This window comes from Bubalus kerabau, chromosome 10, assembly GCF_029407905.1.
Source record: "Bubalus kerabau isolate K-KA32 ecotype Philippines breed swamp buffalo chromosome 10, PCC_UOA_SB_1v2, whole genome shotgun sequence".
Lineage (NCBI taxonomy): Eukaryota > Metazoa > Chordata > Mammalia > Artiodactyla > Bovidae > Bubalus > Bubalus kerabau.
In genome coordinates this window covers 66,096,274-66,115,289 of record NC_073633.1, presented here as the reverse complement: position 1 = coordinate 66,115,289, position 19,016 = coordinate 66,096,274, and the positions used below count along the sequence as shown (strand labels likewise).

At 40.3% G+C, this 19,016-nt stretch overlaps 1 long non-coding RNA gene across 1 annotated transcript; it reads right to left on the bottom strand.

Annotated features, from left to right (window-relative positions):
* Positions 1-12,393: 12,393 nt before the first annotated feature.
* Positions 12,394-18,560, bottom strand: LOC129620601 (uncharacterized). The gene is made up of 3 exons (XR_008698590.1): positions 18,428-18,560; positions 17,466-17,566; positions 12,394-12,694 (listed from the first exon to the last, which is right to left on the bottom strand). It is a non-coding gene; the product is annotated as an uncharacterized LOC129620601 (long non-coding RNA).
* Between the last annotated feature and the right edge of the window lie 456 nt (positions 18,561-19,016).

Sequence of the window (19,016 nt, the reverse complement as noted above, 5' to 3'; positions counted from 1 at the left end):
GAAGTTATATCTAGGTAAATAGACTCTAAGGAAACACCTGAAGGGTAAGTAGGGTTTATGATAAGTAAGGGGGAGGAAATAGGGAAATTGTTCCAAGGAAAAGGAATGGCATGTGTGAGGACTCAAGTAGTAGAGAGAATCCAGCATTAGTTCTTAAACAAGCTCGCTCCTTGAAATGAGAGATCTGGAGGAGAGGAATAATCCAATAAAGCAAGGCTTCTGAGAAGATTGGAAAGGATAGGATGAAAAACTAGGAGAAGAAGTTGACCTCAGATGTATGTTGTTTACAATGACAAAATGAAGAAAGGAGAGGTATGGCTACATTTCTAAGTTGAGAGAATGCTTGTCAGATGGCTTCCGTTTTATCAGTGAAATGGAAGGCAAGATTATCTTCTGATAGTGGAGGAAAGCACAGTTGTGATGATCACGCACTTTTCAAAACTCAGCAAACACTTTAGACTTGTGCATGTTATGTGTAAATTTTACATCAAAAGATAAACACTATAAAAAAATATTGAACTCTAGTTGTAACAAATACATGTACCTATGTAACCCAAATATCATCAAAATATAGAATGTTACCATTCTATAACATTCCTTTAAACTTTTAAAACGTCTCAGGAATTCCCTGGTAGTCCAGTGGTTAAGAGTCTGCCTTGCAATGCAGGGAATGTGGGTTTGATCCCTGGTTGGGGACCTAGGATTGCACATGCTGCAGAGCAACTAAGCCCACTGCACCATAACTGCTGAGTCCATGTGCCACAAATAAGACCTAACTCAGCCAAATAAATATTTTTTTAAAAGCAGTTTACAAAATGGCAACCCACTCCAGTACTCTTGCCTGGAAAATTCCATGGACTGAGGAGCCTGGTAGGCTACAGTCCATGGGGTCGCAAAGAGTCAGACATGACTGAGTGACTTCACTTACGAAAAACAAAACAAAACTTCTCTACTTTTCCTAGCCACAGCAACCAGAAAGGAAGAAATAAAAGGAAGAGAAGAAAATTGGAAGTAAAGAAAAACCCTGAGTATTTACATATGACCTGATATTATATATAGAAAACCCTGAAGTCTCTATCAAAAAAGAGAAATTAAGGAAATAATCCCATTTACAATCACATCAAAAAGAAAGAAGTACTTAGGAATAAACTTAACCAAGAATGTAAAAGACCTATACTCTGAAAACTGTAAAACATTAATGAAGGAATTTGCAAATGATACAAAGAAGTGAGAAGATATCTAAAAGGGATTAATAACCAACATATATAAACAGTTCATGTGCTGTGCTATGCAGTGCTCGGTTGCTTAAGTCATGTCCAGCTCTTTGCAGCCCCATGGACCATAGGCCACCAGGCTCTTCTGTCCATAGGATTTTCCCTGCAAGAGTACTGGAATGGGTTGCCATGCCCTCCTCCAGGGGATCTTCCCAACCCAGGGATAGAACCTGAGTCTCCTGTGTCTCCTGTATTGCAGGCAGATTCTTTATTGCTGAGCCATCAAGAAAGCCCAACCAGCTCATATAACTATATATATTTAAAAAAAAAAACTAATTTTAAAAATGTGCAAGAAGAAGCTGAATAGACTTTTTTTTCCAAACAAGACATAAAGATGGCTTACAGGCACATGGAAAGATGCTCAGCATCACTAATTATTCAATTCAGTTCAGTTCAGTTGCTCAGTCGTGTCCGACTCTTTGCGACCCCATGAATCGCAGCACGCCAGGCCTCCCTGTCCATCACCAACTCCTGGAGTTTACCCAAACTCATGTCCATCAAGTCGGTGATGCCATCCAGCCATCTCATCCTCTGTCGTCCCCTTCTCCTCCTGCCCTCAATCACTCCCAGCATCAGGGTCTTTTCCAATGAGTCAACTCTTCACATGAGGTGGCCAAAGTATTGGAGTTTCAGCTTCAGCATCAGGCCTTCCAAGTTATTAGAGAAATGTAAATCAAAAACGAAAGGAGGTATCACTTCACACTTGTCAGAATGGCTCTCATTAAAAAGTCTTCAAATAACAAATGTTGGTGAGGATGAGGAGAAAAGGGAATCTGGTAAACTGTTGATGGGAATATGAATTGGTAGAGCTACCATGAAAATAGTATGCAGTTTCCTCAAAAGAACTAAAGATAGAAATACCATATGATTCACCAATGCCACTGCTGGGTATATGTCCAAAAATAAAAGTCCCACTAATTTGAAAAGATACATGCATGCCAACGTTCATAGAAGAATTATTCCCAATAGCCAAGATATAGTGCTATTTCAAACCTTAAAAGATGATGTTGCTAAAGTGCTGCACTCAATATGCCAGCAAATTTGGAAAACTCAAAAGTGGCCACAGGACTGGAAAAGGTCAGTTTTCATTCCAATCCCAAAGAAAGGCAATGCCAAAGAATGTTCAAACTACCACACAATTGCACTTTTCTCACATGCTAGCAAAGTAATGCTCAAAATTCTCTAAGCTAGGCTTCAATAGTATGTGAACCAAGAACTTCCAGATGTTCAAGCTGGATTTAGAAAGGGCAGAGGAACCAGAGGTAAAATAGCCAACATCCACTGGATCATAGAAAAAAACAAGAAAATCCCAGAAAAACATCTATTTCTGCTTCATTGACTATGCTGAAGTCTTTCACTGTATGGATCACAACAAAATGTGGAAAATTCTTAAAGAAATGGGAATATCAGAACATCTTACCTGCCTCCTAAGAAACCTGTATGCAGGTCAAGAAGCAACAATTAGAACCAGACATGTAACAAAAGACTGGTTCAAAATTGGGAAAGGAGTACATCAAGGCTGTATATTATCACCCTGCTTATTTAACTTCTATGCAGAGTACATCATGAGAAATGCTGGCTGGATGAAGCACAAGCTGGAATCAAGATTGCCAGGAGAAATATCAGTAACTGCAGATATGAAGATGACACCACCCTTATGGCAGAAAGTGAAGAGGAACTAAAGAGCCTCTTCGTGATGGTAAAAGAGGAGACTGAAAAAGCTGGCTTAAAACTCAAACTTCAAAAAACCAAGAACATGGCACCGGTCCCATCACTTCATGGCAAATAGATGGGGAAACAGTGGAAACAGTGGCTGACTTTATTTTGAGGGGCTCCAAAATCATTGCAGATGGTGACTGTGGCCATGAAATTAAAAGATGCTTGCTCCTTGGAAGAAAAGCTATGACCAACCTAGACAGCAATTAAAAAGCAGAGACATTACTTTGCTAGCAAAGATCCATCTAGTCAAAGCTATGGTTTTTCCAGTAGTCATGTATGGATGTGAGAGTTGGACCCTAAAGAAGGCTGAGTGCCGAAGAATTGATGTTTCTGAACTGTGGTGTTGGAGAAGACTCTTGAGAGTCCCTTGGACTGCAAGAAGATCCAACCAGGCCAATCCTAAAGGAGATCAGTCCTGAATATTCATTGGAAGGACTGATGCTGAAGCTGAAATTCCAATACTTGGGCCATGTGATTTGAAGAGCCAACTCATTGGAAAAGACCCTGATGCTGGGAAAGATTGAAGACAGGAGGAAAAGGGGATGACAGAGGATGAGATGGTTGGATGGTGTCATTGACTCAATGAACATGAGTTTGAGCAAGCTCCAGGAGTTGGTGATGGACAGGGAATCCTGACATGCTGCAGTCCATGGGGTCGCAAAAACTCGGACATGACTGAATGACTGAACTACGACAACAACAACAAGATATAGAAGCAACCCAAGCCCATCAGCAGATGAATGGATAAAGAAGATGTGGTATATATACACAATGGAATATTACCTAGCCATAATGAAGAATGAAATTCTGCCATTTGCAACAATGTGGATGTACCTAGAGACTATTATGCTTAGTGAAATAAGTCAGATGGAGGAAGACAAATACTCTCATGTTATCACTTATATGTGGAAATTAAAAAAATAAAACATACAAATGTGTATAACAAAACAGAAACAGACTCAAGAATATAAGAACAAAGTAGTGTTTAGCAGTGGGGAGAGGGAAGGGAGGAGGGGCAAGATAGAGTTATGGGATTAAGAGACACAATCTATTGCATATAAAATAAATAAGGAACAAGTATATATTGTACAGCACAGGGAAAGATAGCCATTATTTTGTAATAACTTTAAATGGAATATAGTCTATAAAATATTGAATCACTATGTTGTATACCTGAAACTAATCAACTATACTTCAATTTTTTTTAAAGAAATTAAATAAATCTTCTCTACTTTAGTCAGATGCTTATCATTTTCACTGTTGTAAATTCACTACCTACACCAATGTCTGGTAGATAGAAGTCGCTCAATAAACATTTGTTGAATAAATGAACATTTGATAGGCTATTAAATTAGGATTCTTTCAGCCAGGGTTGGGTTTTGTTAGACATGTACATTGTATTAAATGAGCAGGATTCAGTAAAGTGTGAATGCTTTTATATTTTGTCTTCACATTCTCTGAGGGCCACTTTTTTTCCCCTGTGTTGGATTAAATCTCATGAAGATCACACAAACTTCATTCCAGGTTAAAGCTTTCCCTTTTCCTGAGCTCAGTTCTGCTTCAGGCTGGAAACTGCCATAGAGGACGCAACACACGCCACTTCTGTTTTGCTTTCTATCTTTATATCTCTGCCTCCTCTTCCTTAACTACGTGCTGGTTAAGGTTTTAGATTCCTCCAGGTTTGGTCTGGGAAGGGGAAGATGGTAGAACTTCTCAGAGGTCTCAGATGTATGCCATGCATGGCACTTTAAGGCCATCACTAATTATCCTAGCCTTCAGCCCTTGGGCTTCTGAAATTTCAAGCCTCATCTAGATCCCTTGTGTCTCAGCCAAACAGCCTTTTTGCTGGACTCCCTTTTAAAACAGCTTTTACCACCATCCCTGGAAACATTTTGCTACACTTGATTTATCACATATCCATCTATCCACCTGTCTAGCATCCCATTAATCAACCTTACTTTTGTTGTGTTACAAAGTAAATTGCTAACATAAGTACACTTTGCCCTGAGAAAAACTCATGTGTATCCACAGTTGGTGAACATGCAGCTGGTTTGGCCTTCTTTCTGGTCTGACTTTGGTTTTCTCAGGAAAGATTCACACCCCAGGTCCCTGTATTCCCCCAGACTTCAGGTGACATGTATCAAGTTCTCAAAGTATTTCCCTGAAACCTCCTCTCAGGTAGCCTGAGGTAAGGGGAAGCATCTCTTTTGTTCCCCCGTGGGAGATGTGAGTACGTATCAGGTATCTTCAAAGCAATACCTCTTCTGAGTCATCAGATCCCCCCAGCCATCCCCCAACCTTGAACTGGAAATTAGTGATGAATAATACTGAACCACAATTTCTTGGCATAATTTACATGGTAGACTAACATCTGACTTTAGATGTAGGGGAAATTGGCACCTATTGTCCTTTTGGGACTCAGTCAAAACAGACAGCATGTACGTCATGTCACATGTTCATTTATTTAACAGATATTTTTTGAGCACTTGTTCTATGCCGGGCACTAGTCTAGGTAGTAAGGATACAATGTTGAACAAGACAAAGTTCCTGCTCTCATGGAATTTACTGCTAAGTCTGGGTGACAGATAATAAGTATATTTTAAAAAGAAGATAATTTCATGTGGAGATGAATGTTATGAAGGAAATAAAGCATGCTAATATGATTAATGCAGATAAAGGTGGAGGTGGACCGCTTTCATAGGCTGACTTCTAAGGAGGTGATATCTGGCCTGAGATCTGAAGAATACAAAAGGTAGAAGGAAACAAGAGCAAAGGCCCCAGGAGGAAAAAAATCTTGTCATTAGAGGAGGAGGAGGAGACAGGTGTGAATAGAGGGTAGCAGGAGGATGAGCAATGAACGGTACATGAGACCACAACCAAGCCAGATCATGTTAGAAATTTATAGGCCATAATAAGGAGTTAGGATTTAACTTTAATTTCAAAAGCCATTCAAAAGATTTCAAAGAGGTACGTGGAATTCATGTTTTGACTGAGTGCTGAAAAGATAAATGTTAAAATTAATACTTACCTTCTAGTGTATAAGAGGGCTTCTCTGTTGGCTCAGATGGTAAAGAATCCACCTGCAACATGGTATATAAGAACAAATCTGAATGTTTATATAAGAATTGGGTTATTATTACAATTTTATCATAAAAAATGTAGTAGTCAAACTTTAGAAGTTTCAACGAATGCAGGAACAACTTCTCAGCATTATAGTTTCTACATGTCCCTGAAGTCACACCACTACACATTGTGGTTTTAAAGAACAGCCTCCTCTCAACTACAGTCAGGTGAGGGGCAAAGTACTTTCTGGCTAGTTCTTCTGTATAGAGGACTTCTCTACACAGCAATATTGTAATATGTAATGTGATAGTAACATTGCACCTGGTGTTAAATTTCCCTTCCTTTCTAATAGAAGCTGACTATGATAAATTCTATTTGCTTTATCTCCTGGCCAATGGAGAAGATTCAATTTCATAGAAGCCCTCTAGAAGCTAGAGGGCCTGTGCTCTGAAGAAAATACTTTATGAATATTTTCATAAGCAGATCTAAGATTGTTACTCTCATTTAGAGTTTTAATTTCTCATGTGTTTATTTCTGCATGCCTTTATTACTAAATTAAATGTATATTTTTGGCTCAAGAGGGTATCATTTTCTTCCTAAAATTATCTAGTCAAATCTTTCTTGTATTAACTTTCAGTTAATTCCCCTATTTATTTAAATATTGGAAAGCTATCCATAATCTTTTTACATAAAATTAAAAACTTTCACAATCATCATTATTACTTTACTCTATATTTAAACTATTAATAGAATTTCAACATAAGGATTCCATCTAAAATGCTTACTTATATTTAAAAGTATATATCTATATATTAATAATAATGCTCTCTGACATACCTGTTCTTACAGCTTATATATGTGTGTGACATGTGCTCAATCATGTCCGACTCTTTGAAACCCCATTGGCTGTAGCCTGCCAGGCTCCTCTGTCTATGGAATTTTCCAGGCAAGAATACTGGAGTGGGTTATCATTTCTGCCTCCAGGGGATCTTCCTGACCCAGGGATAGAACCTGTGTCTCCTATGTCTTTAACGCATTGAGCCATCAGGGAAGCCCCATAGCTTATATCAGATCACATCAGTCGCTCAGTCGTGTCCGACTCTTTGCGACCCCATGAATCACAGCACGCCAGGCCTCCCTATCCAACACCAACTCCCGGAGTTCACTGAGACTCACGTCCATCGAGTCAGTGATGCCATCCAGCCATCTCATCCTCTGTCATCCCCTTCTCCTCCTGCCCCCAATCCCTCCCAGCATCAGAGTCTTCTCCAATGAGTCAAGTCTTTGCAATGAGGTGGCCAAAGTACTGGAGTTTCAGCTTTAGCATCATTCCTTCCAAAGAAATCCCAGGGCTGATCTCCTTCAGAATGGACTGGTTGGATCTCCTTGCAGTGCAAGGGGCTCTCAAGAGTCTTCTCCAACACCACAGTTCAAAAGCATCAATTCTTTGGCGCTCAGCCTTCTTCACAGTCCAACTCTCACATCCATACATGACCACAGGAAAAACCATAGCCTTGACTAGACAGACCTTTGTTGGCAAAGTAATGTCTCTGCTTTTGAATATGCTATCTAGGTTGGTCATAACTTTCCTTCCAAGGAGTAAGCATCTTTTAATTTCATGGCCGCAGTCACCATCTGCAGTGATTTTGGAGCCCAAAAAAATAAAGTCTGACACTGTTTCCCCATCTATTTCCCATGAAGTGATGGGACCAGATGCCATGATCTTCTTTTTCTGAATGTTGAGCTTTAAGCCAACTTTTTCACTCTCCACTTTCACTTTCATCAAGAGGCTTTTTAGTTCTTCTTCACTTTCTGCCATAAGGGTGGTGTCATCTGCATATCTGAGGTTATTGATAATTCTCCTGGCAATCTTGATTCCAGCTTGTGTTTCTTCCAGTCCAGTGTTTCTCATGATGTACTCTTCATATAAGTTAAATAAACAGGGTGATAATATACAGCCTTGACGTACTCCTTTTCCTATTTGGAACCAGTCTGTTGTTCCATGTCCAGTTCTAACTGTTGCTTCCTGACCTGCATACAAATTTCTCAAGAGACAGGTCAGGTGGTCTGTTATTCCCATCTCTTTCAGAATTTCCCACAGTTTTTTGTGATCCACACAGTCAAAGGCTTTGGCATAGTCAATAAAGCAGAAATTGATGTTTTTCTGCAACCCTCTTGCTTTTTCCATGATCCAGTAGATGTTGGCAATTTGATCTCTGGTTCCTCTGCCTTTTCTAAAACCAGCTTGAACATCAGGAAGTTCACGGTTCACATATTGCTGAAGCCTGGCTTGGAGAATTTTGAGTATTACTTTACTAGTGTGTGAGATGAGTACAATTGTGTGGTAGTTTGAGCATTCTTTGGCATTGCCTTTCTTTGGGATTGGAATGAAAACTGACCTTTTCCAGTCCTGTGGCCACTGCTGAGTTTTCCAAATTTGCTGGCATATTGAGTGCAGCACTTTCGCAGCATCATCTTTCAGGATTTGAAATAGCTCAACTGGAATTCCATCACCTCCACTAGCTTTGTTCGTAGTGATGCTTTCTAAGGCCCACTTGACTTCACATTCCAGGATGTCTGGCTCTAGGTCAGTGATCACACCATCATGATTATAGCTTATATAGTCATGCCAATTAGAGATGATGGTAATCCAGTGAGATCACCTGAGGGGGGTTGCGTACCAAGTTTAGGATTGCCAGAAAGTGAAATAGGAATTTAACAATTTAAAAAATTGAGGTATAATCTACGTATAACATTGTATTAGCTTAAAGTATACAACATAATGACTCGATATATGTATATCTTACAAAATGAGTACCACAATAAGTTGTTAACATCCATCACCAGTTAGAAATTTTTTTCTCATGATGCAAGCTTTTAAAATCTGTTTCGTTAGCAACTTTTAAATACATAGCACAGTATTGTTAACTATAGTCACTTGCTATATATTACATCCCAAGGACTTCTCTGGTGGCTCAGAAGGTAAAGAATCTGCCTGCAATGTGGGAGACCTGGGTTGGATCCCTGGGTCGGGAAGATCCCCTGGAGGAGGGCATGGCAACCCACTTCAGTATTCTTGCCCGGAGAATCCCCATGGACAGAGGAGCCTGGTGGGCTATAGTCCATGAGGTCGCAAAGTGTCAAACATGACCCTAGACACAGCACGCAAGGACGTATCATATAGCTGGAAGTTTGTACTTCTTGACCACCTTCACCCATTTTAACGACCTTCTCTCCTCCCTCTCTGGCAACCACCAATCTGTTCTCTGTATCTATGAGTTTGGGATTTTTTTCAGATTCTACTTTATAAGTCAGATCATACTGTATTTGTCTTTCTCCGACCTTTTTCACTTAGCATAATGCCCTCAAGGTCCACCTAAGTTACCACAAATGGCAGAATTTCCATGTTTTTAATGGATAATATTTGTATATGTGTATATCACATCTTTATTCATTCATCTGTCAATGAACACTTAGGTTGTTTCCATATCTTGTCTATTGTCAATAGTGTTGCAATAAACAGGGGTGTACAGCTAGCTTTTCAAGATAGTGATTTTGTTTTCTTTGAATAAATACCCACAAGTGGGGTTGCTGGATCGAATGATAGTTCTATTTTTAATTTTTTGAGGAAACTTTATATTATTTTCCATAGTGGCTGAACCAATGGGAATTTGGCATTTTGGCCATTTAACAAGGCTCGAACACAGATGAAGTTGAGTATATATCTTGGATTTTTTTGCAGGAAAGTAACAGAGTCCAACACGACTGAAGCGATTTAGCAGCAGCAGCAGCAACATGATCTAATGTTAAGAAGGTATTTAAAGTAACAGGCCATGGCATTAAAGCTGCATAAAGGTAGTATTAACTGAAAATTACTAGAGGTAATATCTGCTTGTTTTTTCCAAAAAAGATAAATCCACCAAAATTTCCATGTAGTAGTAGCAAACTGATAGGAAACAAGGTCCCATTGACAGTATCAGTGGTGTGATGGAAAGATTGCTTGTATTCCCCTATTCATACCTGAGAGCCTCTAAGCTGCCACTCTTGTCCGAGTTATCCCGCAGGGCTCAAGCTCTCACTTGAGACCTTAGTTGGAATGTATGTGACCTTGGTTGAGGCCTTCCCTGACTACCTTCTTTAACATAGGTATGCACATAGTCCCTTTCCCATTCTAGCATTTTCCACTGTACTCATCACCACCTAAAACGCTATTTATTTTTTGTTTGTTTACTGATAATCATTTTCTACTAGAATATGAGCTCCACAAGATCAGGGATTTTGTTTGTTTTGTCCATTGCTGGGTTAGAAACTCAGAAGCCCTCAGTGTGTATTAACTGTTGCTATTCCAACTGGACACACTGAACTTGCTCCTTACCCAGCCTAAACACTTCAGGGACAGCCCACTGCTTGCTCCACATGTGTTCTGTGCTTTGCTACCTCCCGACTTTGCTCATGTGGTGCTTCCTACTCTGTGCCTGTCCCATCTTGAAAGTCATTTCCTTGATGAAAAAGGTCCTCCTCAAAATTCCACCAGCTAGTTGTGCCACATTCTACCTTAAATTGTTTGTGTGTTGTATATAATTATTTATGTAATTATTTACTTTCTCAGCGTGTACACTCCTTGAAAACAGTGTTGCTTAACAATGTTTGTTGAATGAATGAATGCATTTGCCTTTGCAGATGACTCAGACACTCACCGGAAGAAGGAAGAGAGGTAATTAAGTGGTAGGCTTAAATGGCAACCCCACGCCCCCTCAGTTCCTGCAAGAATACAGGTTGCATGTGAGTAAAATAAAAACAGGAGATGATAACATCCCAAAATAATTTGTGGATGGTAAGATCAACCATATAAAACTATAAACTGCCTTATGAATAATCTAGTTTAGGTAAGAGTGAGTTGAAAAGGAATGAGTTTACTGCATAAAGGAACTTGGAGAGTCACATAAAAATTAGACATGACATTCATTTTTATGGTGGTAAGGTCTTTAAGCCAAACCAGCTTAAAACAGGAAATAACTTTCCAGATTTATTATGATGTCCTTCAGATTATTTTCATGAACTGTTCCAAATCTCAGTCTTTTTAACAATAAATCTCTAATATTTCCCCTTCATTCTGAAGTGCTATGTAAATCTGAAATTGAAAAATCTCCTTCAACTCAACATGGGCTTTTTTTCTCCCTGACTTTAAAAACCTTTGTTAACAAGCTATTTAGATTTTTTCAAGTCGGTGACTCATATCTTCAGCTCCCCAAACCTGGGTTCTTTCTGGAATGTCCTTTCTGAGCCAGCAGAAGCTCACTTCATCAGCAGGGCTTGATTTCTGAAGCCAGGAATTTATGAAGCTGAACCTGTGAATACATAACTCTTATTCACCTTGGTATGTACCAAGTTTTCCTAAGACTTCTAATCAGCTAGACTGAGCAAGAAATGTATCTGTCTCAGAAGGGAAAGTAACAAGTGCTAGCTAAATAACTAAAGCTGGCAGAGATAAACCCTCTGAAAAGAATTCCACTCCACAGAATATTGTCAGAAGAAATATATGTTATAGATGAGAGAATGTTTTTTTGAGTTTTAAATGTTTTGCATAATAATACCATAGCAATAAGAGAAAAATGAAAAAGAAAGTCACTCAGAACCTCATCTTTTCAATATATGAAGGATTTTTTTTTATAATTTCTGTGCATCTATATGCATCGCTATTATAATTTAGTTTTTATTTATGTAACCTAGAGGCTCTCAGAACTACTATACAAAGGAATGTTGGCTTACTTTCTAGAAATGAGGTAGGAAGAAATAACTGCTTTCCCTGCCCAGAGCCTGTATAAAGGACATCTGGGAGCTGGGGAGAAGCCAGAAGCAGACAGGGGGACTCTGAGAGATGAGGCCCATGACTGATCCCAGAGAATGCTTCACTCAACTGAATGTATGACCCAGGAGGTCCAGACACCTGTCACTGACCTGAGAACACAACAGGGTTTCTCCATAGGATCTCAACTGTCATTCCTATTCCTTTCAACAACAACTGGCATCTTTACGTTATGACATCAAATCAGTCCCCCCTCTCCAGATAATCTAGGCCCTGCATTATCTCAATGCCACTGCACTCTAGTACTCTTGCCTGGAAAATCCCATGGACTGAGGAGCCTGGTAGCAGCAGCAGCATTATCTCAGCCCGTGGGTAGAAGGTGGTATTTGATAAATGTTGAGAGGATAAATAAGGTAACAACATAAAATTCTAAAATCGTGTTGGAAATACAGGGAAAACTCCTGTATGGTGGTATCACCCCAAAGATCCATCAGCACCAGAGTCAACAAGAAACCACATGGCAAGGTGTTTTTATTGTCTTACCTGTATGGGGTCTCAAAGAGTTGGACATGACTGAGCACGCACATACACACATGCTTGTAAAATGCCAGCCTCTTTCCCAGTCCTTCCACAGTCTGAGCTGGCAGAACCCTTAAGGAAGACAACTGTAGCAATCCCAGGCTTGTTGGTTCTGGCCGTCTGCCCCGTTTCTTCACATTTACTTGTAATAGGCCAGGCTTTCACCAGCCAGGGGACCTTGGGGTCTCTGGATTCCCAGCTGTGCTCAACCCTAATAAGCTGCATTTCATAGGCTTTGAACTGGTGAAGGTCTCTGAAAGAGAAACAATAGGAACTGCAGTCCCTGGCAGTCAAGAATGAAGATATGTAAAGGCTGTTCAAAATGACCCCTTGCTGAGTAGTAATAATAACAAGAGCTTACATTGATTGTGCCAGAAACAGTACTGAGTGTCTCCCAGAAACCATCTCATTGAATTGTCTCAGTAATCCTCGAGGGAAGAATTGTCTTTTTTTCTTTCAGAAGAGGAAACTGAAACACACGTTAAATTAGCTTACGTGAGGGAGTTCCCTAGTGGTCCTGTGGTTGGGACTCCGCACTTCCACTGTAGGGGACATGGGTTCCATCCTTGCCTGGGGAACTAAGATAGGACCACGGCATGCCCTGCGGCCAAAAAGTAAAATAAAAGCCACTACATAGATATTTTTTAAAAATTAGGTATTAAAATAGTTTACATGAGATTCAGTATAGTTAAAAAGTGGCAAAATTTGAATTTAAATACAGTAAACAAAGGAACATGAGGAGACCGTGCTTTCCTTGCAGTGAGACACTTCCTTGGGACTCTAGCCTAAAAGGGGTGGCAGTGGGAGGGGCAGGAGGTGGAGGGGAGTTCTGAGGGAATCCCTCCCACACCTACCCTTCATCAGTCTCCATCCCACCTGAGCAAGTCTCTTCCTCTCCAGCTCTTCCTTCCCATCCTCCCCCTCCCTTTCCCATCTCCCATCCTTTAGTTTTTTCTTCTCTATTTTCTCACCCTGTAAATGCTCTACTCAGAAGGATGCAGCCCTAAAAGAGCTGCCAGCCCTGGCTCTGGAGTATGACTCATACTGCAATGAATTGAGTGAGACACGTAAGCCCAAACCACCCAGTATCCCTATTGTAAACCCAAACCACCCAGTATCCCTATTGTAAACCCAAACCACCCAGTATCTCTATGTTCACTGAAGTAAAGTCCTGTGGGTTAGCACTTGATAGCATTGTAGCACTTTCAAAGTTCTTTGGATTTTTGTAACTCAGTCCTGAGTCTTTGTCTATACCACCTGCAATCCTGTGGCAGCCTTTGAACTAAGTCTGGTAACATCTTGCAATTCCATTGGTGCAGGGGAAAGATGTTTGCATGCTGTGGGAATCTGGGGCCCAGTGCTATTCATTCTTATTCTTTCTGAGATCTAGATTGGTGTTTTTTTGTGCCTTTCAGTTCTTGAAATTGTATGTTAGTGTGATTGGTTTGGACTTAGTTTCAAAAGCATTAAGGTATTCTTTTTACCTGCCAGAGGAAAGGGTGTTCTGAGAGAAATACACATGCTATATTCAGAGGGGAAAAATACATTGCCATTATGTAGAAAATTGGACAAAATTAGGTGATAAAATTAACTCCCTAACACTCTTGGTAACAGTGATACACCATTCATTCATGCATTCAACACATATTTAAATATGTCACATATGTGACATATTTAAATATGTTAAATATTTAAATATTAAATATTTATATATAGACATATATAAATATGTCTATTTATAGAATATTCTATAAATAGAATTAAAGTTTGGTAAAGGGGTAAAAAATGTAGAATGGCTATATTAGATAGACTGGCCAGGGAAAGCCTCACTGAAAAAGTGCCATTTAAGCACTTACTCCTGAAAGGAGTAAGGGGATGAGCCATGCACACAGCTGGGGAAGAATATTCAACACAGAAAGGACAGCAAGTTCAATGGCTGAGATGGAAATGAGCTTGGTGAGCTTGAAGAAAAGCGAGAAAACAAGTTAGGGGACTTTTCTAGTGAATAAGACTCCATGCTCCTAAAGCAAGTTCCATCTCTGGTTAGGGAACTAGATTCCACAAGCCGCAACTAAGGCTGGCACAGCCAAATAAATAAATAAAATATTTTTTTAAAAAAGAAAACCAGTTAGGTTAGAGTAGACTGCAGAGGAAAGAAGCTCCATCACAGAGGTATGCAGAGCTTGCTGGGTCTATAACAAGTAGCTTCAATTGGATTGCAAATAGGATGAGAAATCACTGGAAGAATTTCAGTAGATAGTCACAAGATCTGATTTGCTTTAGAAAGATCACTCTGGTCTCCGGTTAATTAACAGACACTGGAGAGCAGGGGTGGAAGCAGGGGAGCAAGTTGAAAGGCTGTTACAGTAGTTAAAGTAAGAGGACAAGGGCTCTTCAGTGTGAAATATATTTTGCAGATAAAGATAAGAGGATCTGGAGGATTTGGATGGGGGTTGTGAGGGAACCATGACAGTATATTAAAAAGCAGAGACATTACTTTGCCAACAATGGTCCATCTAGTCAAAGCTATGATTTTTCCAGTAGTCATGTATGGATGTGAGAGTTGGACCATAAATAAAGCTGAGAATCAAAGAACTGATGCTTTTGAACCGTGGTGTTGGAGAAGATGCTTGAGAGTCTCTTGGAATGCAAGGAGATCAAACCAGTCAATCCTAATGGAAATCAGTCCTGAATATTCATTGGAAAGACTGATGCTGAAGCTTCAATACTTTGGCCACCTGATGCGAAGAACTGACTCATTGGAAAAGACCCTGATGCTGGGAAAGATTGAAGGCTGGAAGAGAAGGAGATGACTGAGGATGAGATGGTTGGATGGCATCACCGACTCAATGGACATGAGTTCAAGCAAGCTCCGGGAGCTGGTGATAGACAGAGAAGCCTGGTGTGCAGTCCAGGGGGTCACAAAGAATCAGACATGAATGAGTGACTGAACTGACTGTGAGGGAAAGAGAAGATTCAAGCTCACCTCTAAATTTTCAATCTGAACATGGGTGAATAATAATGGAGCCATTTACTAAGACTGGAAAAGTCTGGGAGAAGATGGTTAGCGAAGTGTTCAGTTTGTACATATTACATTTGAGATTCCATGGAAGAGGACATGTAAACCCATTACAGTATTCTTGCCTGGAGAATCCCATGGACAGAGGAGTCTGATGGGCTACAGTCCATGGGGTTACAAAGAGTCGGACATGACTGAGCAACTGAACACACACCCAAGTTTGAGGTTGCCTAAGACACCCAAGTAGAGATGACAAGTAGGCAGTTGTGAAGCAAGCATGCAGCACATTGAGAGGTGATGTCTACTATGGTGTTGACTAAGCCACACGTCTTACCACCACTGTTAGTCAACAGTTAGGGATTTGAATTTCAAAAAAAGGAGTTCACCTCCTATGAGGGCACTGCACTCCATCTTGCAAACCCTTGCTGTCTGTTTCAGTGCGACATAGAGGAGAGTATTAAATGAGATATTAAGGCTTATGGAGTTCACCATCAAATCCTCCAATTGTGCCCCTTGAGAAATTAATATTTGACATTTCAAAAGGGCCTCAACTAGTGAGACCCTGCGCTCCTTTAAATGCTGTCCTTAACTAAGGCAGAAACTCTGGCCAACAGAAGTAGCTGAACACAAGGAATGTGTGTCCCATAATATCTGCAGATCATTTTCAGGTGTATGAACCACTTTTAGAGGATGTGGTGAGTCACAGATTTAAAGATGTAAAGCATGGATTCTGCATGCAGAAGGGCCACCTTAAAAACATACACTATTCTGGAGCCTATTATCCAGAGTGAAGTAAGCCAGAAAGAAAAACACCAATACAGTATACTAACGCATATATATGGAATTTAGAAAGATGGTAACAATAACCCTGTGTACGAGACAGCAAAAGAGACACTGATGTATAGAACAGTCTTATGGACTCTGTGAGAGAGGGAGAGGGTGGGAAGATTTGGGAGAATGGCATTGAAACATGTAAAATATCATGTATGAAACGAGTTGCCAGTCCAGGTTCAATGCACGATACTGGATGCTTGGGGCTGGTGCACTGGGACGACCCAGAGGGATGGAATGGGGAGGGAGGAGGGAGGAGGGTTCAGGATGGGGAACACATGTATACCTGTGGCGGATTCATTTTGATATTTGGCAAAACTGATACAGTTATGTAAAGTTTAAAAATAAAATAAAATTAAAAAAACAAAAAAAAACAACATACACTATTCAAATGCTGCTGGAGGGAAGCCCAGAACTTATGCCATAGGGTCACATCACCTGACATCAAGATGATCTAGATTATTCACAGAACACTGCAGTCCAAGGATTGCATCATATTCAGAAGGTTGAGTAGATATGCCTCAGGGTACTTAAGAGAAACTAATAGGATTAACAAACAGCCACACATACAAAAATGGAAGAGTTTTCTCAGCCACGGCCCTTCAAAAATCAATAAAGGCTTTGCCCACAATGTTGTCTCATGAGCTTTTTTTTTGCCAGAATTACTGAACAAGCCAGAACTTCTTCAACATTACAGGGTTCACGCAGCTGATCTTACCAATGACATCTTTGTGGAGAGTGTATAACCCTTTCTTTCCAGAGATGAAGACTCCTGGGAAGGAAGACAGGAGCCTAGGTGTAGAACATCTGTGCCATTAGAAAATGTCTCATTGAGGACTTCTGTGGTGATCTAGTGGTTAAGGATCCACCTGCCAATGCAGGGGGTCACCAATTCTATCTCTGGTCCAGAAGTTTCCACACGCCACGGGGCAACTAAGCCCATGCCCCACAACTACTGAAGCCTGTGCACTCTATAACTGGTGCTCTGCAACAAGAGAAGCAACCACAACGAGAAGCTCACACACTGCAACTAAAGAATGCCCGTTCCCAGCAATGAAGATCCAGTGCAGCCAAAAGACAAAAGTTCGATTGAAATAGGTGTCAGCAGAATTCTCAAGGTATTTCCCAAGAGACTAAGAGCTTATAAGGCCCATTCTGGCTTTGTCCCCTTTACCTGAGTCAATTCTGTTTGGCATCTCTTCCTTCAAGGGAGTTGTTCACCAACTAGTCCCCATTATTGCATTCATTCACTTGAAAACTAGATATATAGTTTAGCTATTAGAAAAACATATAAAGAGCTTGGTTATCACACAAGGTTGCTTTAGATCAGTTGTATGTACCACCACGGGCTGCATCAGTTGTCTAACCAGATTCATAAATGACAGACATAGGCTTTGAATAGGTCAGGTCAGAGTTTTGAGCTCAGCTTTGCCACCTATGGGCTTCCCTTGTGGCTCAGCTGGTAAAGAAACCTCCTGCAATGTGGGAGACCTGAGTTTAATCCCTGGGTTGGGAAGATCTTCTGGAGAAGGGAACAGCTACCCACCCCAGTATCCTCGCCTGGAGAATTCCATGGACTGTGTAGTCCACGGGGTCACAAAGGCTTGGACACAACTAAGCAACTTTCACTTTTGCCACCTATGGCTCTCGCAGCCCAATTTAGGTAAGTGTAAAATTAGGATAATGACAGTACCCATCTCATAGGGTTACTGTAAGAATTAGATGAGTTAACACCCTTAAAGAGATTAGAAGGGTACCTCGAACATAGAAACCACACAATACATGTTAGTGGCTGTTGTTATTAGCATTATCATTTTAAAAGCCCATTGGCAAAGAGACTTTTTTGGAACTATAGACTCAGGATGAATAAGATACTTAAGTAGACCCTCACTAAGTGTTTGCAGTTAAATAATATGGTAATATTATTTGTAACTTCAGAGCATGAAATTTGATCTAAATCTTGACCTAGTACAAGGTTATCAGTGACATATTTTTCTTCTTTGAAGTAAACGTCATATAGCATAAAATTAACTAAAGTGTGCAATTCAGTGGCATTTTATGCAGTCACAATTCTATGCAAGAATCACTTCCAATCTAGTTACAAATCATCTTATCACCCCTAAAAGAGATCCTTACCCATAAGGCTGCTTTTTGCCTCTCTCCGCAGCCCCAGGCAACTGCTGAACTGTTTCTGTGACTATAGATTTACCTATTCTGAATATTTCATATAAATGGAATCATATAATATGTGATCCTTTGTGCTGCTCCTTCACGTAGAGTGATTTATTGTTGAAGAACAGACTGCAGATCCCCAGAGAATCTTCATCTCATCATCCCATCATCTCTGATATGCTTGGAGTTATACAATGCTTAATGGAGACCCTGGTCTCTAGGGTTTCAGAGTCTCTTCTTTATTAAGGAAATTCCTGAATGGGGACTTCCTTGGTGGTCCAGTGGTTAAGTGTCTGAGCTTCCAATGCAAGGGGTGCAGGTTTGATTCCTGGTCAGGAAACTAAGATCCCACATGCTGCTTGGTGTAGCCAGAAAGGGGAAAAAAAAGGTTGACTCAAGAGTGGGTGGATTTGGGAGAACACTCCAGGCAGTTCTAAATCACTTCAACATATTAAGAATCTGAGAAAAATGATGCCCTCAACAGTTGCAAGGGTGCAATTTAATCCTGTCATTTTATAGAGAAGGACTTTCTGACCTAGTGTTGTTTTTTTGG